Raw genomic sequence first — 19615 nt, forward strand, 5'->3', positions numbered from 1 at the left:
TGGCACTCACAAAGCTCTGAGATGAAAAGGAATGTGTTTCAAAATATTTTTGTCCGAGGCGCCAGGGAGCACGTTGTAAGATAAATGCCCATGAGGAACCTGTTCTTCTCACAGAGATTGAAAAAGTATCTAGAGGTGAAAAGCTTTGTTTTAAAGTGCTTGAGATCCTCAATCATTAGTAGAAAAAGTGTGAGAGCTGGAAAGCAATAAAAAAAAAAGATATGAAGGTGAAATGAAGAACTTTCCGTGTGCCACAGCTCTGGCTGAAGGTTGGAGGGTTTTTAATGAAGCCAGCGCTGCCTGCCAGACCTCAGGAAACACCCTGCAGCCCTTACACCAGGCGAGGCCGTCCCTTTCAAGTCCAAGGGATTTTTGCGTATGCATTAGTATCACAGGATGAAGTAGAAAAGTACAACAGAGCCACAGGCCTGATAGATTTTAGATGGAGAAACAAACAAAAACTCTTGTAGCTCTTGATTTCTGTGTATGTACAAAGTACAGAGAAGGGCCCGTTTTGCTCTGAGCTGTCGCTCCGGTTGCACCGCGCAGGGTTTGTGGATGAGAACGGATCCCAGCGGGAAGCGCCGGCTGGACCGGCTGTCACTTCTGGCGCTACGGCACCGCTCTCCATAGAGATCATGCAAAGGTGCATTCTTGGGTGACACGTTTGCATTAAATAACACCTACTCTCAGTTACAGAGCAGCCTCGGTGTGATGTTTTTAAGGAATTAAAAAAATACACTTTCCCTAGTGCTTTGAATTCAGGTGCACAATTTCATTGAAAATTAAAAAATAATTAATAATTGTTTTAATTCAGGCTGGGCTTATGAGCTAATATCTCTCACACACTTGTCTAATACAATTATAAACATAATTTCATGCTTAATGAAATATAAATGAAGCAATTGAATGGCATGCCACAACGAAATTTCCCTATCAGTCAGTTGCCCTCCCAGCCCCTCCACCTTCAGTTGGTTATTTGATTTGAAACAGAGCTTGTGTTTTGGAAAGATGTGGTTCACACCTGCAAGCAGCGGGTCATCCTTTACGTCCAGTGATGGTGAACTGCCACCACGATTCATACCGGCTGCCTTATCACCAGCATGAGGCCATTACAACCGCAATTTCTTCCACGTTTTCACTAGCAATGTGAAAAACCTCGCGTGCCATTGCATGGATTGCAGCTACAAATAGGTAATACTGTAAAATAAATACTTACTAATTTCTCATGTACACATTCCAAGAGCCTCAGTGGTGTCCGTCCTCACTGCGCACCTACAGAGCGGGAGGGAGAAGGAAAACTCATCCCTTTTATCAGAGCTGTAACAATCCCGACGAGGGGCACGGGGGATCCACCAGACTGAGGAAAGCTTGCTGGGGCTTGGCTCTCTGCAACTATACATACGTTTTATTTTGCTGGGGTTTGGATATAATTGAACCAAAGTTTGTTGGACACTTAGCCCAGGCTTGCTGAAAGCTTCAGACAACTCCAATCCAGGCAGTTCTGCTTGGTTCAGGTTTAATTATGAATGGTTCACTCAGCCTCAGTAATGACTCGTATTCACTAACCATCCTGTATATGAGATGTGACAAAAGTGCAGTTCAGATACACAAAGCATAATTATTTAATGATGAAGTAAAGTTGATTAGGAAGCCTTTAAGAGCTATTACACTCTTAGTAGGGTGTTTTGCAGTCACTGAATAAATGAACATAATTCTTAAAAGCTATATAGCTCCTGCTGCTTTTTAAAATTATATGTAGCTAACAAGTTAGTAGAATTCTATGTGCTACAACAAAGAGTACACAGAATTCAATGTACTGCCACTAAGAATAAGGGAAACTATTCTTAGCAACTATCCAGGCTAAAAATGATAGAACTTGCATAGCCAGTAACAATCATGAACCTACGAAATCAAGCTGTAAAGCCTGTGGCATGATCTGGAAACCCAAGCAGCTCAAGAAGGATATCTGCTTTAAAAATACACTCTTTCCTTCTGGATTCTTTTTTTTCCCCCTCCGTAAGATGTGCAAGACTGAACAGCATGAGAACAGCATGAGAACGGCTGTGCCACCCAAGGGCTGCATTTCTATATTATGTTGCTGTGTTCCAATTATGAAATTGATCCATGGATAAAAATCCCTCAAGGGTGGCTATTAATGAGATTGCCTGCTCTTAGTGCATCCACTAATAAGATTAGGTATGCATTTATCCGGAGCACAGATAAACCAATGACAAGTTCGTGCCAAGATAAGACAGTTTTGAAAGGCAATTAAACGTGGGACATAATGTGCGTGCATATGTCTGTGGGAGGCTGCAGAATGGAGAGTTGCTTTTCATCTGCAGAAGCACTGCTGAGTGTGACAGGTAGGGAGAAACAGGCTTTTCACAGCGGGGAAATTAAACTTGAGCTTAAAAATCAAAATATTTGAGTTTGGCATTTACAAATCGGGTTTCTAAAATGTGCAGCCTCGCCTTCTTGGCTTTTCCTTCACTTACAGAAGGTTTGGAAACACCTTTGACAACTACCAGCTGCCCGGTGAGACAAGACTTGCATCGCCACAGTTGGACGTGTACCGCGCGGGAGCTCAGACAGCAGCGCCGCAACAGCGAGACGCTCCCAGCGAAAAGGCCTCCATTATTTCCTGCAGGATTTGCAGTAGAAATACCCGTGTCATAGTCACAGCACCACGTGGGTCGCAAACGCTTGCGCCAGGGATTAAACCTGGAGAGGCTGGGTGGCGCTGGAGGAGCAGCCAAAGCAGCACGGAGCTCGGCACATGCAGAAATGCACATTAAGGCAATGGCTCTCACCACATTGCACATCGTCTCTGTCCCCATATCATGTCCATCACTTGGTTACTCATCACTCTCCTGCAAGACGGCTGAAATGTCTCCTAAAATCTTATTTTTACAGCGCTGGGAAAAGTTTATCCTTCTTAAGCTGTTATTACTGCGGTTGCTCAGGATATTGTTTGGTTGTAGCATCTCCAATAATTGGTGTACACAGAGCGCAGAGGCCAGAAATCCCTCCAGAAGCAGAATCTTCTCTTATACATAAACAACTCAAGCTCAAATCAAATTTTGAATTACTGGGCTGATTAAATAGACCTTAAGATCCTGCCTCTGCTTCGTGTATCTGAACCAGAGCCCATTAGCCCCAGCCTGCGCCTGTGCGGTGAAGCCCTGGGCGCTGCATGGGACGTTACCGGGCAGCGGGAAAAATGTGACCGGGGAGGGCAATTATAACCCCATTTCTGGAGAAGTCTCTGGGGAGATAACACAATGACTACAGCATAAAGGGTGCAAACAAAGGTAAACACCGACACCATTTGTGCTCCCTCCAGTTTTCGCCGGATCGCCGTGCGAGGGAAACGAGAGCAGCCTGGGGCGCCCGCGCCACATTGCCTGGCGACTCTTTAAAGAGAGGTACGAAGTGAGCGGGCAGCACTGCAGCAATGAGCACGGGCGCCTGACGCAGGACACTGCAAGAGCTCCTAAAGGCAAGAGTAACGATGATTTGTAGTAACAGTGTGCCTTCAACAGTCCCGTACTCCAGAAATATCAGCGTTTCAATGATGTGTGAAGTAAAGGAAACTGAGTTCCACAGGAAATTCCCTTCTTCATTTTTTAAAATATGAAAACCTCCTGTTCAATTGTCGAATATCCAAACTTCTTTAAATTACTTGAGAAATTTGGGTATTGGACATTTCGTCTACATGTAATTGAAAGGGATAAACAGACTTTCACTATATATTCACAGGCCTCAAAAGGATGGCTGTAAGTTTTTAAACATCCACTGAAGGGGTGTTCTGGCTCTCAAGCGGTGAGTACAGAAAGAAGATGCAGGAGACGTGTGTGACTGGGGAACTCCTGAATGTAGCCATGTACTTTTATGAGCCTTCTGTTAAGAACTTGCAAAAAACCATATGGTATCTATTAATATATTTAGCATTTCCTAATTTATTCACAGGTAATTATGTGCTTAACTTATTCAAAGTTCTTAGCTGCAGAAAGCTGATTCATTTCCACCTCTCCAGCAAAACACCAGGATGCCTTCGCTAGCCCATCTCATTTGAGAGAAGCTGTGCTTATGGCCAAGGGAAGCCACCCTGCTCCTGCTTCACTCAAAAACAATGCACAGCCTGCCTTTCTGTTTAAAAACCTCATTACAAAATACTAAGAAATGCCGTAACTAGGTGAGCGATGCTGGCGTGAGGTGCTGGTGCCACCCGGCTGCCCAGGGCCTGCCAGCGCAGGCGGGTCTCGCGGAGCCTGTCCCGGTGTCACGCGTGGACACACGGTGCACAGCAGCACCGTCAGCTCTCCTAACAGATATTCTGAGTCATCAACTCAGTTCTGCCTCTCGGGGTGTGCAAAATCATGTATCTTCTAAATGAGCATCCAGGATTTCCTGGTGGGCTGCAAGGTGTCTGGGCTCTTTTTGAAAACTGGCACTTTTCTTTCTGTGTCCTTCCTCCCCTGTCGCTCCTGTAATCAGGATCCCGAAGCGTGTGCTTTCTGATGAGGATGAAGCCATGACCCATGCATGATTGCAGGAAATAAGCCTTTCAAATACGCCTAAGTGCTCTGCTTGTTTGAAGTTACCGATCCTTAAAATAGATGTCTGAAAAAATGTGTAATTTCAAATGTTTCTGCAGATATTGTTCCAGTATGTGTAACAAGGAGACACATCAAGCCAAGTTACATCAGTTATGCTCCATTATATCATGAACTGAGCCAAATGAATCAAAATATACAGTAATACTTCAAATAAAAATGCAAACCTTATAGAGTTTCTTTCCCTAGTTACCACTTACAAAGCATTAAAATACTCAGCTTGATCTGGAGGGTTTATTTTAGCTATTTATGAGAAATCTTTTCACTAGGAAAAGTATTTCATGTATTGTGAGAAAGTGTGAACAACTGTTCCCTGCTTCTGTTACCAATATCATTCATGACTGGAAAGCCCAGCAGGGTATCCTCCACCTCCACCGCGGCCCATGTCCGTTCCGCTCACCTCACACGGACGTTTCTTCCTTCCAGACCCGCCTGGTTTTCCTCATCTCCATCCTCTCGTGTTCTTTCCAGGGCCGATCACGAGTGGGGTTTGTGAGCTGGCGCACCACAGGATGCTCCGCCTTTACCGAAGTTCTCAGCCCTCTCACGCCTGCGTGCGTGCAAACCTACCAGAAAAACATTTCAGTCACTTCTACAGCAACGATCAAAGAAAAATCACAAATGCAATGGACTTCAAAGACAAGGGCAACGGCGCAGACCCAGCATGCACGACATCGGCGAGATCTGAACTCAATTGCTTAAAAGCAGCTCCCAGTTTGCAGCACTGGTTATCTGAGGGAGCACGAGCTCTGCCAGGTCCAGGGCTCGTAGCCGCACGACCGCAGAGGTGGGAGAGGAGCGGGCTGTGCTGCAGGTGGGTTTGCGTTTGACAGCATCTACCGGGGCAAATGGCTGTAGCCTTGAAAAGCTGCAGCTCCTTAGGGCCAGCACAGCTCCCCCAGCAGCAGTTCCAATGCTGTAAGTTATTCATTGCCCTAGGTATGCTATTTAAACCCACCGTGCTAATGAGCATCACCAACAATCAAAGGCAATTTTCTGTAGGTGCCTGGGGAGATGGGAGATGGGGGAAGAGGCCGCGTTGCCCCGCGAGCCGGCACGGGCAGGCTGCGAGCTGAAAGTCAGGAGCTTCACTGAACAGAGTTAAAGCTTCAATTTCTGCACATTGTGGTGCCTGCACGATCACGGAGAAATAAATCTTGGTTAAATTTTTGATGAGCTTTCGGTTGCTCTAAATAATTAACTAGGACCTCTCTCATTTGAACACGGGTGCAACTTTTCATGTTTCAGACACTTCCTGCCTTAGTCACAAGGGAATTGCTCAAATTATTCAGGTCACTTCATATGTTTATTTATTTTCAACGTCTCTAGTCAAAACAGATTTTGAACCTTCACACAGGGAAGGGAGAAAGCAGTTTCTTTTTGATCTCGCTCCAGGTAAATCCCCAGGAGAATTACGTGTCTGGTTTCCAATACCTGAGTAATAAGAGATTGATAGGTTTATCAGTTCCAATACAACTTACATACTAATAGTGTGCACTCGTACCCTAAGTCGTGACATTCCCCACGTCCAGGATGTTTCGAAGATGATAGTGCAGGGTATCACAGGATAGGTTTTGAAAGACAGATGCATTAATTAGGATAGTCCTGTATCCCCTCATGTGGAGCACTGGAGACTGAGCCTGCTTTTGACAGGCTGATTGTATGACAGTAGAACTACTGAAATCCATCCTGCTTCACCACCATGTAACAGCACAGAAAATGAGGCCTTCAAACCGCTCATTCTGTCCCTTCATTAAGTGTCAAAAGCAGCTTGAATGTTGTTTAATGCAGAAACTAGGCTATCTTATGAGTATATAAAGTGGGCATTAAGTGTATTAAATACTGGATTCAGTCCCCTAATGAGGGCCTTTGATCTCCTATCATAAGACTCAGATGTGAAAACTGGGCTCTGGAAGCAGATTAGTAAAACAGCTCCTTCCTAACCACTCCATCCCACCGCTGCTCGGAGTCGCAGACTGTGCCTGGACCTGGATACAAAGCCTGCAATACGAAATCAGCAATGTCCGGTCTGCAAGCCTAGTTTCCTGCAAAGCACAAAGAAGGGACACGCAGGGGAGGTGGTGAAAATTTGGCTTCAAGTCATAATTCAGCGCATCTACCTCTGAGCTTCAACATCTCATCCACAAAAATGGGATGACCTGCATCACTCTCTCAAAGGCCCCATGGGAAAACAAACGTATCTGAAACTGCAGAGGGCTTCAGGAATATCCTAGATGCGGGAGCAGATTGTACTCCCAGCTCAATTTCTAACCACGGTTTACCCAGGGCTTTCAAACCTGTCAATAAACGCAGGATTAATGATCTCAGTCTGTGCCAGTTTGTAATTCATGACTTGAGGCACCGAAGCCGGCGAGCTGCTCCAGTCCTACATGACTTTCTTTCTTCTATGGATGGTCACTGCAAAAATCTGAGCCAATTAGTTATCTCCCAGCAACTCTGGTCATTGTTGTTTAGCAGTTATTGTAACCAAGTTTCTCTATGTGCTGTTTTTCACTAATTTGTCCCCTTTTGCAGTGAAAACTGTCACAACTGCTTGATTTAAAATGCAGACTGCCTGAGAAAGAGCCTCCGAGAAGTGACAGGTTCAGAGCAGCACTGTGTGCAGAGGAGAGCGCTTTCAACTGCAAGCAGAGCTCTCATGTTCTGCAATGAGACTGGCAGAGCCATTAAAACTGGACTCTTATAAGATTTTCTTCAAAAAAGTGTCCTTTGCTGCTATCCCTCCCTTTAACCAGTTTCCCTGAATTGTGCATATATAGATAGCCATAGGTCAAAATCAATTTAGTTTTTACTTGATGGTTGTGTTGCCAACACATATACTTGGCCATAAGTACTGAAAGCATCTACCATGATGGAGAAGATCAGGAGCAACAGAATCAGGTATGAACTGCCACAGTTTGGCTGTCTCAACAGTCATGTTTCTTTGCTCCAGCCGAGCATCAAGTCACCAAAGCCTGAGCCAGGAGCACCATCTCGCAACAGAGGCACTGCGAGATCTCCTTTCAGGAAAGCCCTGCACAAAGCCACCAGCTCTGCGAGCGGCTCACGTGCCACAGGAGCAGAGCGCGGTGCCAAAGAGCCCAGGGCACCCGGGCGCCGGAGTCACCAGCCCCGCAGCTCTTTAAGACACGTAAATCTGAGGTGCCTGGGGCCATGGTCCAGTGGTGGACGTGGCGGTGCCAGGACAGCGGTTGGACTTGACGATCTTAATGCTCTTTCCTAATCTAAATGGTTCTATGATCTTTTCCAGTCTTTTCCAGCTTAATTTTTATATATCTACATCCAATAGGCCATCTAGTATTTCTGTTGTCTAGTGCATTGCCATACTTTCTATTTCAGTGCCTCTTGAGTGTGATTTATTAAAACGACAGACCACAGTACCATTTGCAATGCAGGGCTAATTCATTCCCACTTTTTAATACAGTTCCTCACATAATTTCCAGCATTTGAGAGAATATGTATTTATTTTAATCACCGTGTGCTGCATATATAATCTTTTTCCTAGGTGAAATTTCCTTTTAATGGAGGCTGGGGCAGGTGAGAGCAATTATATGAGTTATGTGCACGTTACAGAACAATTTAAAATCAGCTTTCAGGTCAATCTTTTTTAATTATCTATTTCATCAACTGTTTTTGACTAGCGGTTTAAATAATTGTGTTTGCCTCATACATGGAAATGTAATTGCTTTTAGATGGCCTTTATTCCGATCTCCATGTCAGTGCCTTTCCCTGCACACAGCGCATGTTTGCACCTGCCTGCACGGTGACAGATTTGCGGTGACAGCTCGTATAACTTATTTATAAAATGACAAATTATTTCAGAATTTCTTTAAGTTCACAGACTGGAAATACGGAGAACACCTGCTCGCTGCAGAGAGCTGAGGAGGATCTGCCAAGTCAAAGGGAAACTACGTGAATTGGTGAAGAGCACATTCCGTGTGAAACAAAGCCCACGGGCCGTCCTTCTGTCGGTCCACATTTCAGGGAGGGCTCTGCAGTGGACAATGAAGGCAATTTTTTAGCACAAAAAGGGGGAATTATGGGGGACTGCGGTGGGTCCGTGGATTCCCTGACGGAGGGCATGGGAACAGAAATTAGCCTTGAAGATATGAAGGCCTACCCGTGAGAAAGATGGGAGTAAAGGGGTATCCAGAGATGTTAAGGATGCACCCGTGAGAGAGAAGGGAGTAGAAGAGTAACACTGATGACAGCAAAATTAGCCAATGAGATGTTACTGCTGTAACTTGTAACCAACAGTGAAGAGACACACGAATTGGTAAAACTGTATAAAAATGCACTTGTGGCAATAAATGGCATCTACTACTTGTATCCTGGAAGAACTTGGTCTGTGTCATTTGTCCGTCTCAACCACAACAGGCTCCATGGACGTTACATTTTTAGCTACGAAGTCCCTGCTGCTGAAGCCAGAGGTCCCAAGGAGGGTTCCCAAAGGCTCTGGGACATGGAAGCCTCACCTGGAGTATGGAGGAGAAACCGGCTCGTCCTGGGGCTGGTTCAGAGCAGGAGCCTTTGAGTGGCGCCTGGCAGCCCCGCCAGCCAGCCCAGCGCACACGCCCGCTCACCCCGCGCCTCTCACTGTAATTGCAGCAGGACTGTCGCTATGAAACCATCTTGTTAACATAAAAGGATTAGTCCATCAGCAGGCAGCTTCACTAGGTAAGGGAGTCTGGATGTCCAGCTGATGTGCTATAGAAAGAGTAACGAGATCCTCTGACAGCAATTAGTCCTCATTCCCGGCAGTACAAGCAGGAATAAACAAGAGAATTGCCTTGTAGGAGCCATAAGTGGACAGAGCAACTGCTACAGACACAGATTGAATGGCACAACCAGTAAGAGGCACAGAGCACACCAAAAAAGGATGCCAGCGGAGCAGCACACATAGAAGGTGTGTTCTGACCAGCTGCTACTGCAGCAGCACTCAAGAGCACCAGTTTGGGAAAGTCTATGCAGGGCAGGCAGTTTCTATACATGTAGGAGTCACTATAATAACTAGCTGTTGGCTTAACTGTTAGTATGTCTGAATAGAGGCAGCCCAAAACCAGCACACGCTCTTCTGCTGTTGCATTTTTGGTATCTGCAATTTCAAGCCATACCAGTAGTGCTGTTGTTGGTTCATTTTAGACAGCGTGATTCCTGGATCTGCGGCCACAACTGTACTGCCTACTGCGCGTCCTCGCAGCTCAGCACCAGCAATGTTTAGGGGATGTGTGTTAGGACAGATAATGAAAATAATCCGCTATACACCAGCTGATGGTGTGGCCCTGCATTTAAAAAGAAGTTATCACATATACCTGAATGAAGCCTTCCTAGACATGTCCTTCTAATGGACAGATAGCCCATTATGCACCTTTCTCACAAAGTCACTCTCACAGTTGCTTTCATACATAAAGATCCTAATCAATATGACTCAGAGAAGGCATTGGTTTGAATGTAGCACCTACTCATAGAAACTTCTATTTTTCAGCTTCTTAATGGCCTCTTGGTCGGAGGGCAGCTTCTTTTCTAAACTCGTGTGTGGTTTCATATTGTCCAGGTCAGTTACTGGTTTTATTAAGCAGCCCCGTGTAAGCTGGCATTTCTGAGCCGTAATATTCTGTACCGTATTCAGGTCACCAGTGGACCTAAATGTTTAAGCTCTGTGCCAGCTCTGCTTATTACTGTGCACTGGCCAGCCTGCTAGCTCTACGGCAAATTAGACCAAGTCTGGGCCGAACCTGGATTTTCAATGCTTCAACACTCATAATAAAGCAATATAGCAGCATATCAGTGACTAGGAAATGAGCTGTAGAATTGCTGCTGGATGCAAATGTACACAGCATTGACATTTATTTTCCTACCAAGAAAGACTTAATTTTATTTTTGAGAGTGACTAAAATATTGGCATAGTGCTTTGTGCTTTTCAAATTGTCTGTGGCTGAAAAATGAACTATCCCTCGAGGTAAATTAAATGAGCCTTTTTCTTTCTTCTTTAAATCCTTCTGCGAGAAGCCGAGCGCTGTTCAGCTGGAACTGCGCGTAAGTCAGAGATACACAGTTGCTCCTTTGAGTATTGATTTCCCAGGAAGCGTATAGACAAGAAAACCCAGCAGGAATGAAACTAACCAATCCAGACTATCTGCACTGTCAGAAGAAATGCAGCTATTTACTGTGCTTATGGAGGAATATGACTTGGTCAGGCCATGTGGTGATGCACTCAGTAACACAATTACAAGAGTAAGAAGCGAGAAGGGAATACGGGAACGTCCAGAAAGGATGGTGGCAGGAGTCCCACCCCAGAGATCACTCCACGCCTGATACCACGCTCTTAGAAGGCAAAATTTTGGCTCCATTTAGACCCATCATTCTGCTTGCAGCATCCATTTAATTGAACACAGCAGGGTTCCTAGTAGACCTTGTGAATACTGCGCAATGTTTCTCCATCAACACAAAACCCTCTTCCCAGCTTTTGCTGCCTCGGTGGGAGTGCAGTGCACACAGGGTAAATACAGCTGCACCACAACCAGAACTGTCCACGTGGACTCACCTTTCCAAACGTAACCTCGGTGCTGGGACAGAGGCGCGGCCGGTGTCTGCTCTCCTGGCACTGGGCTTGTCCTCTGCTTCTGCACAGCTCTCTATTCCACCTCTTCCCTAACGCTTTCCACTTGCAAACACACTTCCTGCTTGTTCCTGTTGGAGTGTGAACACACGTGTCAGTGCATGAATCTATGCTTTTTTCCGTATATGTGACTGTGTTTGTATTTCACTTCTAATTATTTCCTTCCGGCTGCACTGAGAAGCTGTAAATATTCCAATTTCTTCTGGCACACACAAGCAGTTGTGATTACAGCCGTGCAAGTTCGGAGATAACAGCTGACGCATTCAGTTCTGATCACAACTTCTGGGGGAAGCTTGCCTCTTGTGGGCTGTGTTTGGTAAGGAAAATAAGAGTTCTTCACTAAAGATAACACTGTGTCAGCTGCACTTATCTGGGGATGCGCTGAGCGCTGAGACAGGTGAGCCTAGTGCTGGGACTGAAGAGCACACTGTGAGTCGAATGCTACGAATGTATTTTTAGGTATGTGAGGATCAGGAAGTCACCTTACGTTTTTAAAATAAATTCCAGAAGTTCTGCCTAAATAGTAGAATAATGTAATTAAGGTGAAAATACACTGAAATGGCAGAAAAAAAAATGTATATACTCACGTGGGAAAGATTTCTGCAGCCGCACTCCATATAAACAAGGGTTCATAGCACTTAGTCCTGACACGGTGCAAATCTGAAGAGCACCGACGACCTCGGATTCCTTCATTTTACTTTGAAGTGCAGCCGTATCAGTATCTCAGTTGCATCTGTAGTTTCATACAAAAGCAGCACTTTGATTAGCGACAGGTCATTTGTAAAAAACAATTCACTGAACGAACCTCTCTTTTCTTGCTCTTGTACTGTCTCTGAACGCATTGCAGTTTACATGAATCTGACCCCGTTAAAGAACAGCAGAACTCAGCAGCTGGTGTTTAACGTCTGACACCTGAACTGTTCTGTGGCACCGAAGCTCCAGCGTTGAATGAATGGATAGATAGGTTAAAAGACCAGATAACACGGATGATGGAGATCTCAAAGCAAACGATTTCTCTGACATTTGAAAGGCTTTCCCCTTGCCCAGCCAGCTGCACTGCCAGGATTCAGAGGGGAAGCTGTTCCTGCCTGCTCTGCGCTGCTCAACTTGGCTTCACTGCAGCCACGGCTCTGAAACCGCCTCAGGCACCTGGGAGATCCTCTGCAATAAACCACAGACTGGCTTATCTATTTGCTTTGTGTAAAGTCAGGAAAATTCGTGACTGAAATCAGGCTTCACTTGTTGAAAATAATCACAATTTGTGAAGTGCCCCGTATTTACTGCCCAGCATGAAATCAAAACGCGTGACAGTGAAACGGCTCTTCCATCACCAGTGAAACACAACTACGGGTCTCAAGGGTCTGAGGGCAGGATAAAGCCCTCCCAGGTGCCCGGTTACAACACAGAGATCCCCACCAACCCGCTTGGGCCAGGACCAGCGGCTGGGCTGAGGTGCCAGGAGGTTTACCTGCCTCACCCGGGGCTTTGCCTTCTGCTGGGCACCTGTAACAACGTGTGTGAGCCCCAAAAACCTCTGCAGCAATGGGGAACCCGGAGCCAGCAAGGGCTGGGCAAGCCAGGACCACAGTGCAAACAGACAGAGCCAGCGCCACACCACAAGCTGGGTTTGCCCACAGAGCTCCTGCATGGTTTGTAAAACCGCCCGACCATGAAATGAAGACTTACCGGGAAACAGAGCCACGGTTTCCAGAACTGTTAGTGGGGGTCAATCTCCTGCTTTTGTTCCAGCGAGCCTGGCCGGCAAGACGGCAAGTCACGCCAAAAGCCACACTGTGCAACTGTGGTGTGCACCGAACCTCTTGGATGAACAACAGCCCATGCAGGCCCAGACAGAGCCATTATAACATATTAAGTCAATACAGCATAGAGTCCTTCACATTTTTGTCCTGCTCTGCAGACATTAATTGCATTTATAATAGCTCCAGGGGGCCTGCAGACTAAAGGCAATTTCAATGAACTATCAGAGCTCTTTCTTGGAAAGGACCATTAAGATTGCAGAGCAAGTGCCGTTTGTACAAACTGTGTCACAAACAGTGGAGAGGACTCGCAGTCTCCGTAGTGAAACAGGATGTGAGGCAGCACGCAGTGAGGAGCTCCTCTGAAACCCTCCAGACCCTGGTTCTGTGCAGTATTTGAGGCAGGGCTTAGAAGTAACAGGGTACACAGACAAGCCTCACCGCAAGACCTTTTGGCAAATTGAGGTGGTTTTAATCAAATGGAGCTTAGTAATCAATCCTGTTCTACCACTGCTATTCACAACCATTCACTCCATCTCCACGGAATTACAAAAACAGCTCCCACCCCCTTGGGATTCGGTATTCAAACACAGATAACTCCTATGCGATGAATTGTTTTTAGCGGCATCAGAAAGCTCTGGCACTGCTTAATCTTTTAGTGACTGAATTTAGTGTTTGGCTTTTGAAATGGGGGCATGACCGAGTCCTTACGCTCCAGCAGCACAAGCAGCGGGGACGCGCTTGCGAAGCGGCTCTGCTCCCCGGCGGCGCCCGATCGGGGCCGAGCGCCGCGCCGCTCCCAGGGACGGCACCGCGTGCGGGAAACAAAGCGCTGCAGGAAACTGTGTCTGCAGCATCACAGCTTGTCAGACCTCTCACACCTTTATGGTTGTGAAGAGAGACTCATAGTATGTTTATAAACATGTAGCTAATTTTCAAACGTTGCCTTGGGACAGACCCCGAGGCCCGTTTGAAGAGGCGTGACGGAGGTTCATATGAAAGGGCTGAACAACACCTGCTGGTTTCATACAAGACACTGAAGGTGGTTTTTCTTGCACTGCAAACTGCCCAAGAGAAACTGAGATGAGGCTCTGGGATTGTTTTTCAAGGCTTTAAATGAACTAAGGTTACAATCACACAGTGTTAGTTTTGTCATGTTAAATGCCTTTTGTGTTACATCTTTGCAGACACTTGTAATTCATTTCTTTCATTTTCACCAGCAATGTGAGCTTGAACAAGAGACCTGCTGTAGGACCACAGCAGTAGCAACATAAATAATATAAAACCAACACTGGATGCAGAAAAAATAAAGACCAGCTTAGTTCTTACTTCCACCTAAAACTTACCTGGCAGAGGACATGAAGGGGCATAGAAGTTGCCACTTTTCTGAACCGTGAGAACCGCAGAACAGGGTGCGGGAGTGCACGAAGTGCAGAAGAACCTGCGTCCAGGTTGGTGCTCCCATCCTTGCTGCAGCGCTGCAATGCAATGAACAAACTCTGTAGTGAGATTAAAGGCCAGGAGCAGTACATACAGCTCGCAAAAAAGTAGAAAAGCAGATAAAGCTGCTTCCTATCAACAGGTAGATGTGGTAGCTTTACAGCCCTGTTTTCTGTACAATTTTAGGTCACATGAACAATTTAATAATTTCTTCTGGATCTAATATCAAAACCTGGAGATTGTAAGTACAGCCTCTGACTCTTTCAGAGGGGGCAGATTTTCCACACACTGGAGGGCTGGATGCTCCTCGGACTGGGCACCCACAGTTACAGAGACCGACACCAGGAATTCCCAGCCTTGTTCAACACCCAACAGACCTCTTTGTTTGAATCCTTAATACCACCGTTAGGCATAAAGGTCTGTTAAAATAATGGGGGTTTGGATGTTCTGCCTTTTGCCTGTTTTAAATTATCTTTACAAACCATACAAAAGTCAACTGTCTTACAGTAGCCTTGCGTACGGCAGCCTGGATATACCGTCAGCTCCTCTGCGGGTACCATCTGCACAGCCGAACTCTGTGCCACCCGGTTACCAGTTTGGTCAACTATCCTTCCCAGGCAAAAGCCATTCTCTCTCAGAGAAGCTAATCTCTTTGTAACAGCATTTATACATAAATTAATGAAAAATCAGAATATAAAGATGTTCATTTTTGATTATTTGCCCATTTACAGAAATTCAGTTAAAACTGTTGAGTTTTATCAACAGTAGACAAAATAAGTATGACAGAATATTCTGAGCTCTGGATGATGCAGATAACACACAGAAATGTCATTTACATTTTCATTCTTTTCACAGAGCAACAAACCCATGTTTGCAAGCAAATTAAAATTCAGAACTTAATTGGATTTTTATATTCTCTTTAAACAGGTAGTATTGTTTTTCTTCTTTTTATAATTGTATCTGAACACGGGATTTCATTTTGCGAGCGTGCCGCTGAAGGTGAGAGGCCCCCTGTGCCAAACGGCTCATTTAACGCCTCCTTTAAAACCTGCTCTTACTCAGCACGTTGGAGGGGTTAGATGGTTGAACACCAGTATCTCAGTATTACTGCTGAACAAGAGAAAGGCTCTGGAAAATTATTTTCTTGGGTGTATATATGAACATACGTGTGTATGGGCAGCTCAGGCAAACACAGCTAAATATTCTAGAGTTGGCCAAGTAGATTTAATTGCATCTTTCCTCTTCCTTCCCACCCCACTCTCCTCAAACTAGAAAATTCCACACAACACCTATAACAATCTCAACACCCTCGGCACAAACCGCAGACGGCTCAGGAATACGCTGCAGGAGACGCCGCTGTTCCTGGCATTCATATAAATGTGGCCAGTTTATTAATGAGTCACTAAAATTTGCCGCCTGTCTGTCCCCGTTGCAGTGAGTGTCACAGGCACCACGGGCTCTGTGTGACAGTCCGGCCGCTGTGACCAGTGTGACCAGTGTGACCACTGTGACCAGTGTGACACCTCAAGCCTGCACCCACTTTTAAAACTTTCTGCCTGGTGAAGAGATTAATTTGTAGCAAGATCTACCAGTCATGGGTTTTCCTTACTTTGTTTCCAGTCCAAAATATAAGCTCAATATCTCTAATGCCTGAGACACAGGAGAAGAAATGGAATGTGCCCTTTAAAGGGTTTGTTTCTATTGTTTTGCCACCTTGCTGACCCACGTGGCATCTCAGCGACATCCCCGGCAGCACACTGTTGGGAGATAATGCTCCTTAGAGCCAAGCGCATGTTGATTTTGCGCGATGCCACTGCTGTGCAGGCTGCGCTGGCCCATGGCCTGCCCTGCCCCATCGCCTGCCCTGCCCCATGGCCTGCCCTGCCCCATGGCCTGCCCTGCCCCATCGCCTGCGCTGCCCCATCGCCTGCGCTGCCCCATGGCCTGCCCTGCCCCATGGCCTGCCCTGCCCCATCGCCTGCCCTGCCCCATCGCCTGCCCTGCCCCATGGCCTGCCCTGCCCCATGGCCTGCCCTGCCCCATCGCCTGCCCTGCCCCATCGCCTGCGCTGGCCCATCGCCTGCCCTGCCCCATGGCCTGCCCTGCCCCATGGCCTGCCCTGCCCCATGGCCTGCCCTGCCCCATCGCTTTCCCTGCCCCATCGCCTGCGCTGCCCCAGCTACAGGTCACCCGCCCCAGTTTCCAAGGCAAAGAGAAGGTCACCGGGCACTTGCACCGAATCTCCTGCTGGCGCTGTGCCAAAACGCCACAACCCAGCTCTGGGGTACATCTGCCAGCTTACACCTCTTTTCTTAGACTGGATCTCAACAACGTAGTCGTGTATCCACACCATTCACAAACGGAGTTCACGTTCTAGCGCACCAACTCTAAAGGCCTCGTCAGGAAGCAGCGAATGAGCTGGAAATTAAGCTATAAAACACGCTATATCTGTACATTAGAATACGGGAATGGGCAGGTAGCAATAAATACGCTCACAAGTATTACAACAATTAATAGAACCTAAAGGGGAAGAATTGTTACATTTTTTTTCTATCCTCTGGGCCATACTCTTCCTTTGAAAATGCTGGTTTACACTTCATTAAGAAACAAGACCAACAAGATCAGAATTTCCTCTCTTTCGTTTTGGAAACCAAAACAAAAGTACAGCATGATTTTAAAGTACAAGAGATTTTGATTTTTCCAGTAATTCCACTATCTAGTTGTGCTCCTTTAATTAGCTATCAGCAGCACTTCATTTATTTCTAGTGCGTTGTTGCCAGCTTTTTGCATATCTCTCCCAACCTGTGAAAAATCACAAAAATAGACCACAAAAATTAATCTCCCTGTTCCCTGTGCAGGGATATTAAAATGGTAATTGCATTCTTTATACCTCTAAAACCTGGTTCTACTTCCAGATACTTATCTGAGAGCCCAACGAAATTGTGTGATAGCTGTTGTTGATGCTACTTACACGTTACCAGGAGCTATTGAGATCTGATAATAACGATTGCATTGTAACAGCTTCACACAGTCAGGCCAAAGTTCACCGGTGCCTCTGATTTCTGTACTGAAGGGTGATTATCTGCACAAATAAACTCCATTTGTTAATTATCAGCATCGTACTTACCTTTATTTCTTACAGCACAGGAAGATATCTTGTCATTTCAAAGGTATTAGCTTGCAAAAGGGGAATTTCTTAAAAACTCAGAGCTTAAATATAGACGGTTTCCCCATGAGGTTGTGCAGTCAGATTCCACTTTACTCCTTAATGTAACTCACTGCCCCACAGAAGCACCTTCTGTCCGCCGGGCCAGGGCTACGCGCTGCTCTGAGTGCTGCAGCCGGCTGCTCGTGCTTCTCAGGACCAGATCCGCCTTGAAACTCTTTCTTCCAGTTTAACTGTTTGTTACACGCTCCAGGAAAGCACAGACTTCAAACGATACCTCATCATTCGGGACTGCGTAAGAGAAACGAGTCAGGGGTTGCACAGCGTTGTCTCTGACGGAAGTTGCCAGGTGGCGGTTCGGGGGTTTTCCGGCGCTGGAAGTGGCGGCAGGGCCTGTGCTGCGAAGCGCAGCGCCGTGTCCCACCGCCAGCCCGCGCCGCCGTGCAGCGGTCACAGCACTGCGCGGATTCCGCGGTTTGCTTTTCGATCAAGTCACTTGAAGGCTTTGTTTCCTCCAGGCCCAAGCACGCGAAGGCTCAGCGAGAACTGTCACCCGCTCGGGAGGCACCTTTGTCACCTGCGACCCAGCCAGGCCCTCAGGATCCACCACTGCTCTGATGCTCGTCCCAAAACCGCAACCCGGGCTGAAAGAGTGCTATCAAAGAGAAGGAAGCAAACAGGTTACACTTAAAACCTCTCCTCTAACCCTTGGACTCACTGCAGCGTTGTTTGGCAAGTGCTCGCAACGGGCAGCTTCAATGCCCGCGAGTAATTGCAGAAGAAAGCCCATTAAGAGACCCTGATGAGGGAAACTATTAAAACTGAATATACTATTTGCTCTGATGAATTTCCTACTTCATTTTTGCATCAAATTATATAGTTCCATGTGGGGTTTTTTTTGTTTCACTAAAATCATGAATTACAGTCCTATAAATTCACCCTTAATGTCAATTAAATTAAATAAACATTGTCTGAGTGCATTAGGAAAAGATACGAAACAATTCAATATCAGAGTTAGTTATTAAGGAGGCTTTTTAATGACCATAAATGGATGTAATTACAATGAGTCTGCTCTCAGGTGTCTGGCGCGGCCGCCGGCACAGCTCCTGCGGAACGCCGCAGCGGAACCAGCGCCGGGCCAAGGCCGCAGCGCTGCCCCGGCGACCCGGAGCTCCCCGCCCGCGGGCGCGGGAGGGGACGCTGGAGGTGCCGCTCACTTACGCGTTTCTGAAACAAATGGAAAAGACAAAGAATATTGGTTTTGTTAAATGGAGTTTTTCCGCTAGCATCACCTTCTTTTTACAGAAGGAAATGAGCAGACAAAAATGCCTTTCAATATTACTTTTTATAGGCTGTTGGTAACTATTTGGTAGCTTCTATGAATTCTGCTTTTGGAAGGTGCTTTGCAAGTTGTGATACAGTCATACGTTAGGACCACATTTAAAACCAGCATGCAGGGTTAGAGAAGCATTTTTCTGTGACAAGATCTCTCCCCCTCCCTTCTTTGTGTTCCTAAAATAGTAACAACAGGATCAGCACCATTATTGAGGGTTTAGGCACAGGAGGTACAAGTTGTCTCTGGAGCAGCAGGGGCCAGGTAAGCACAGGTAAGGTGCCAGAAAACACAAACATATCTGACCGCACCGCCAGTCCTCCCCTCACCTTCACTGGGCTGCCTAGGTCCTCAGGCTGAGGTTCCATTGCCTTCACCAGATAAATTCTCCTCAGCTTCCATTTCAGTTCTCCTTTGCATGGTACAATTATCCTGTCTGGAAAATAAGGAAAGGATATTTTTTGTGTGCAACAGTGTTATTGAAAATTAGTGCCTTTGGCATCCCCTCTACAGAGAGAGGAATTTCACTCTGTAGACGAATAAAGAGCTGAGGTCTCCAGGGCTGGCAGCCTTTAACGTACACTAAATGCATGCAGTGCTGCAGAAGGGAATATAAATCAGAACAGCAACTTGAAGGGTCCTTTTTAATAACACAACATC

General features: G+C 46.3%; 1 long non-coding RNA gene across 8 annotated transcripts in view; it reads right to left on the reverse strand.

The window, feature by feature from the left end:
• LOC110356114 (uncharacterized) overlaps positions 1–19615 on the reverse strand; it is a 157608-nt gene that overhangs the window by 2611 nt on the left and 135382 nt on the right. For all 8 annotated transcript variants that reach the window (XR_010466417.1, XR_010466416.1, XR_010466421.1 and 5 more), the window contains 8 exons: positions 19285–19391; positions 18684–18849; positions 17584–18277; positions 14363–14494; positions 11847–11992; positions 11185–11330; positions 5020–5185; positions 1220–1275 (listed from right to left, as the gene is read on the reverse strand). This is a non-coding gene — a long non-coding RNA (uncharacterized LOC110356114). The remainder of the gene's footprint in view (positions 1–1219; positions 1276–5019; positions 5186–11184; positions 11331–11846; positions 11993–14362; positions 14495–17583; positions 18278–18683; positions 18850–19284; positions 19392–19615) is intronic.

This window comes from Columba livia, chromosome 15 (genome assembly GCF_036013475.1).
Source record: "Columba livia isolate bColLiv1 breed racing homer chromosome 15, bColLiv1.pat.W.v2, whole genome shotgun sequence".
Lineage (NCBI taxonomy): Eukaryota > Metazoa > Chordata > Aves > Columbiformes > Columbidae > Columba > Columba livia.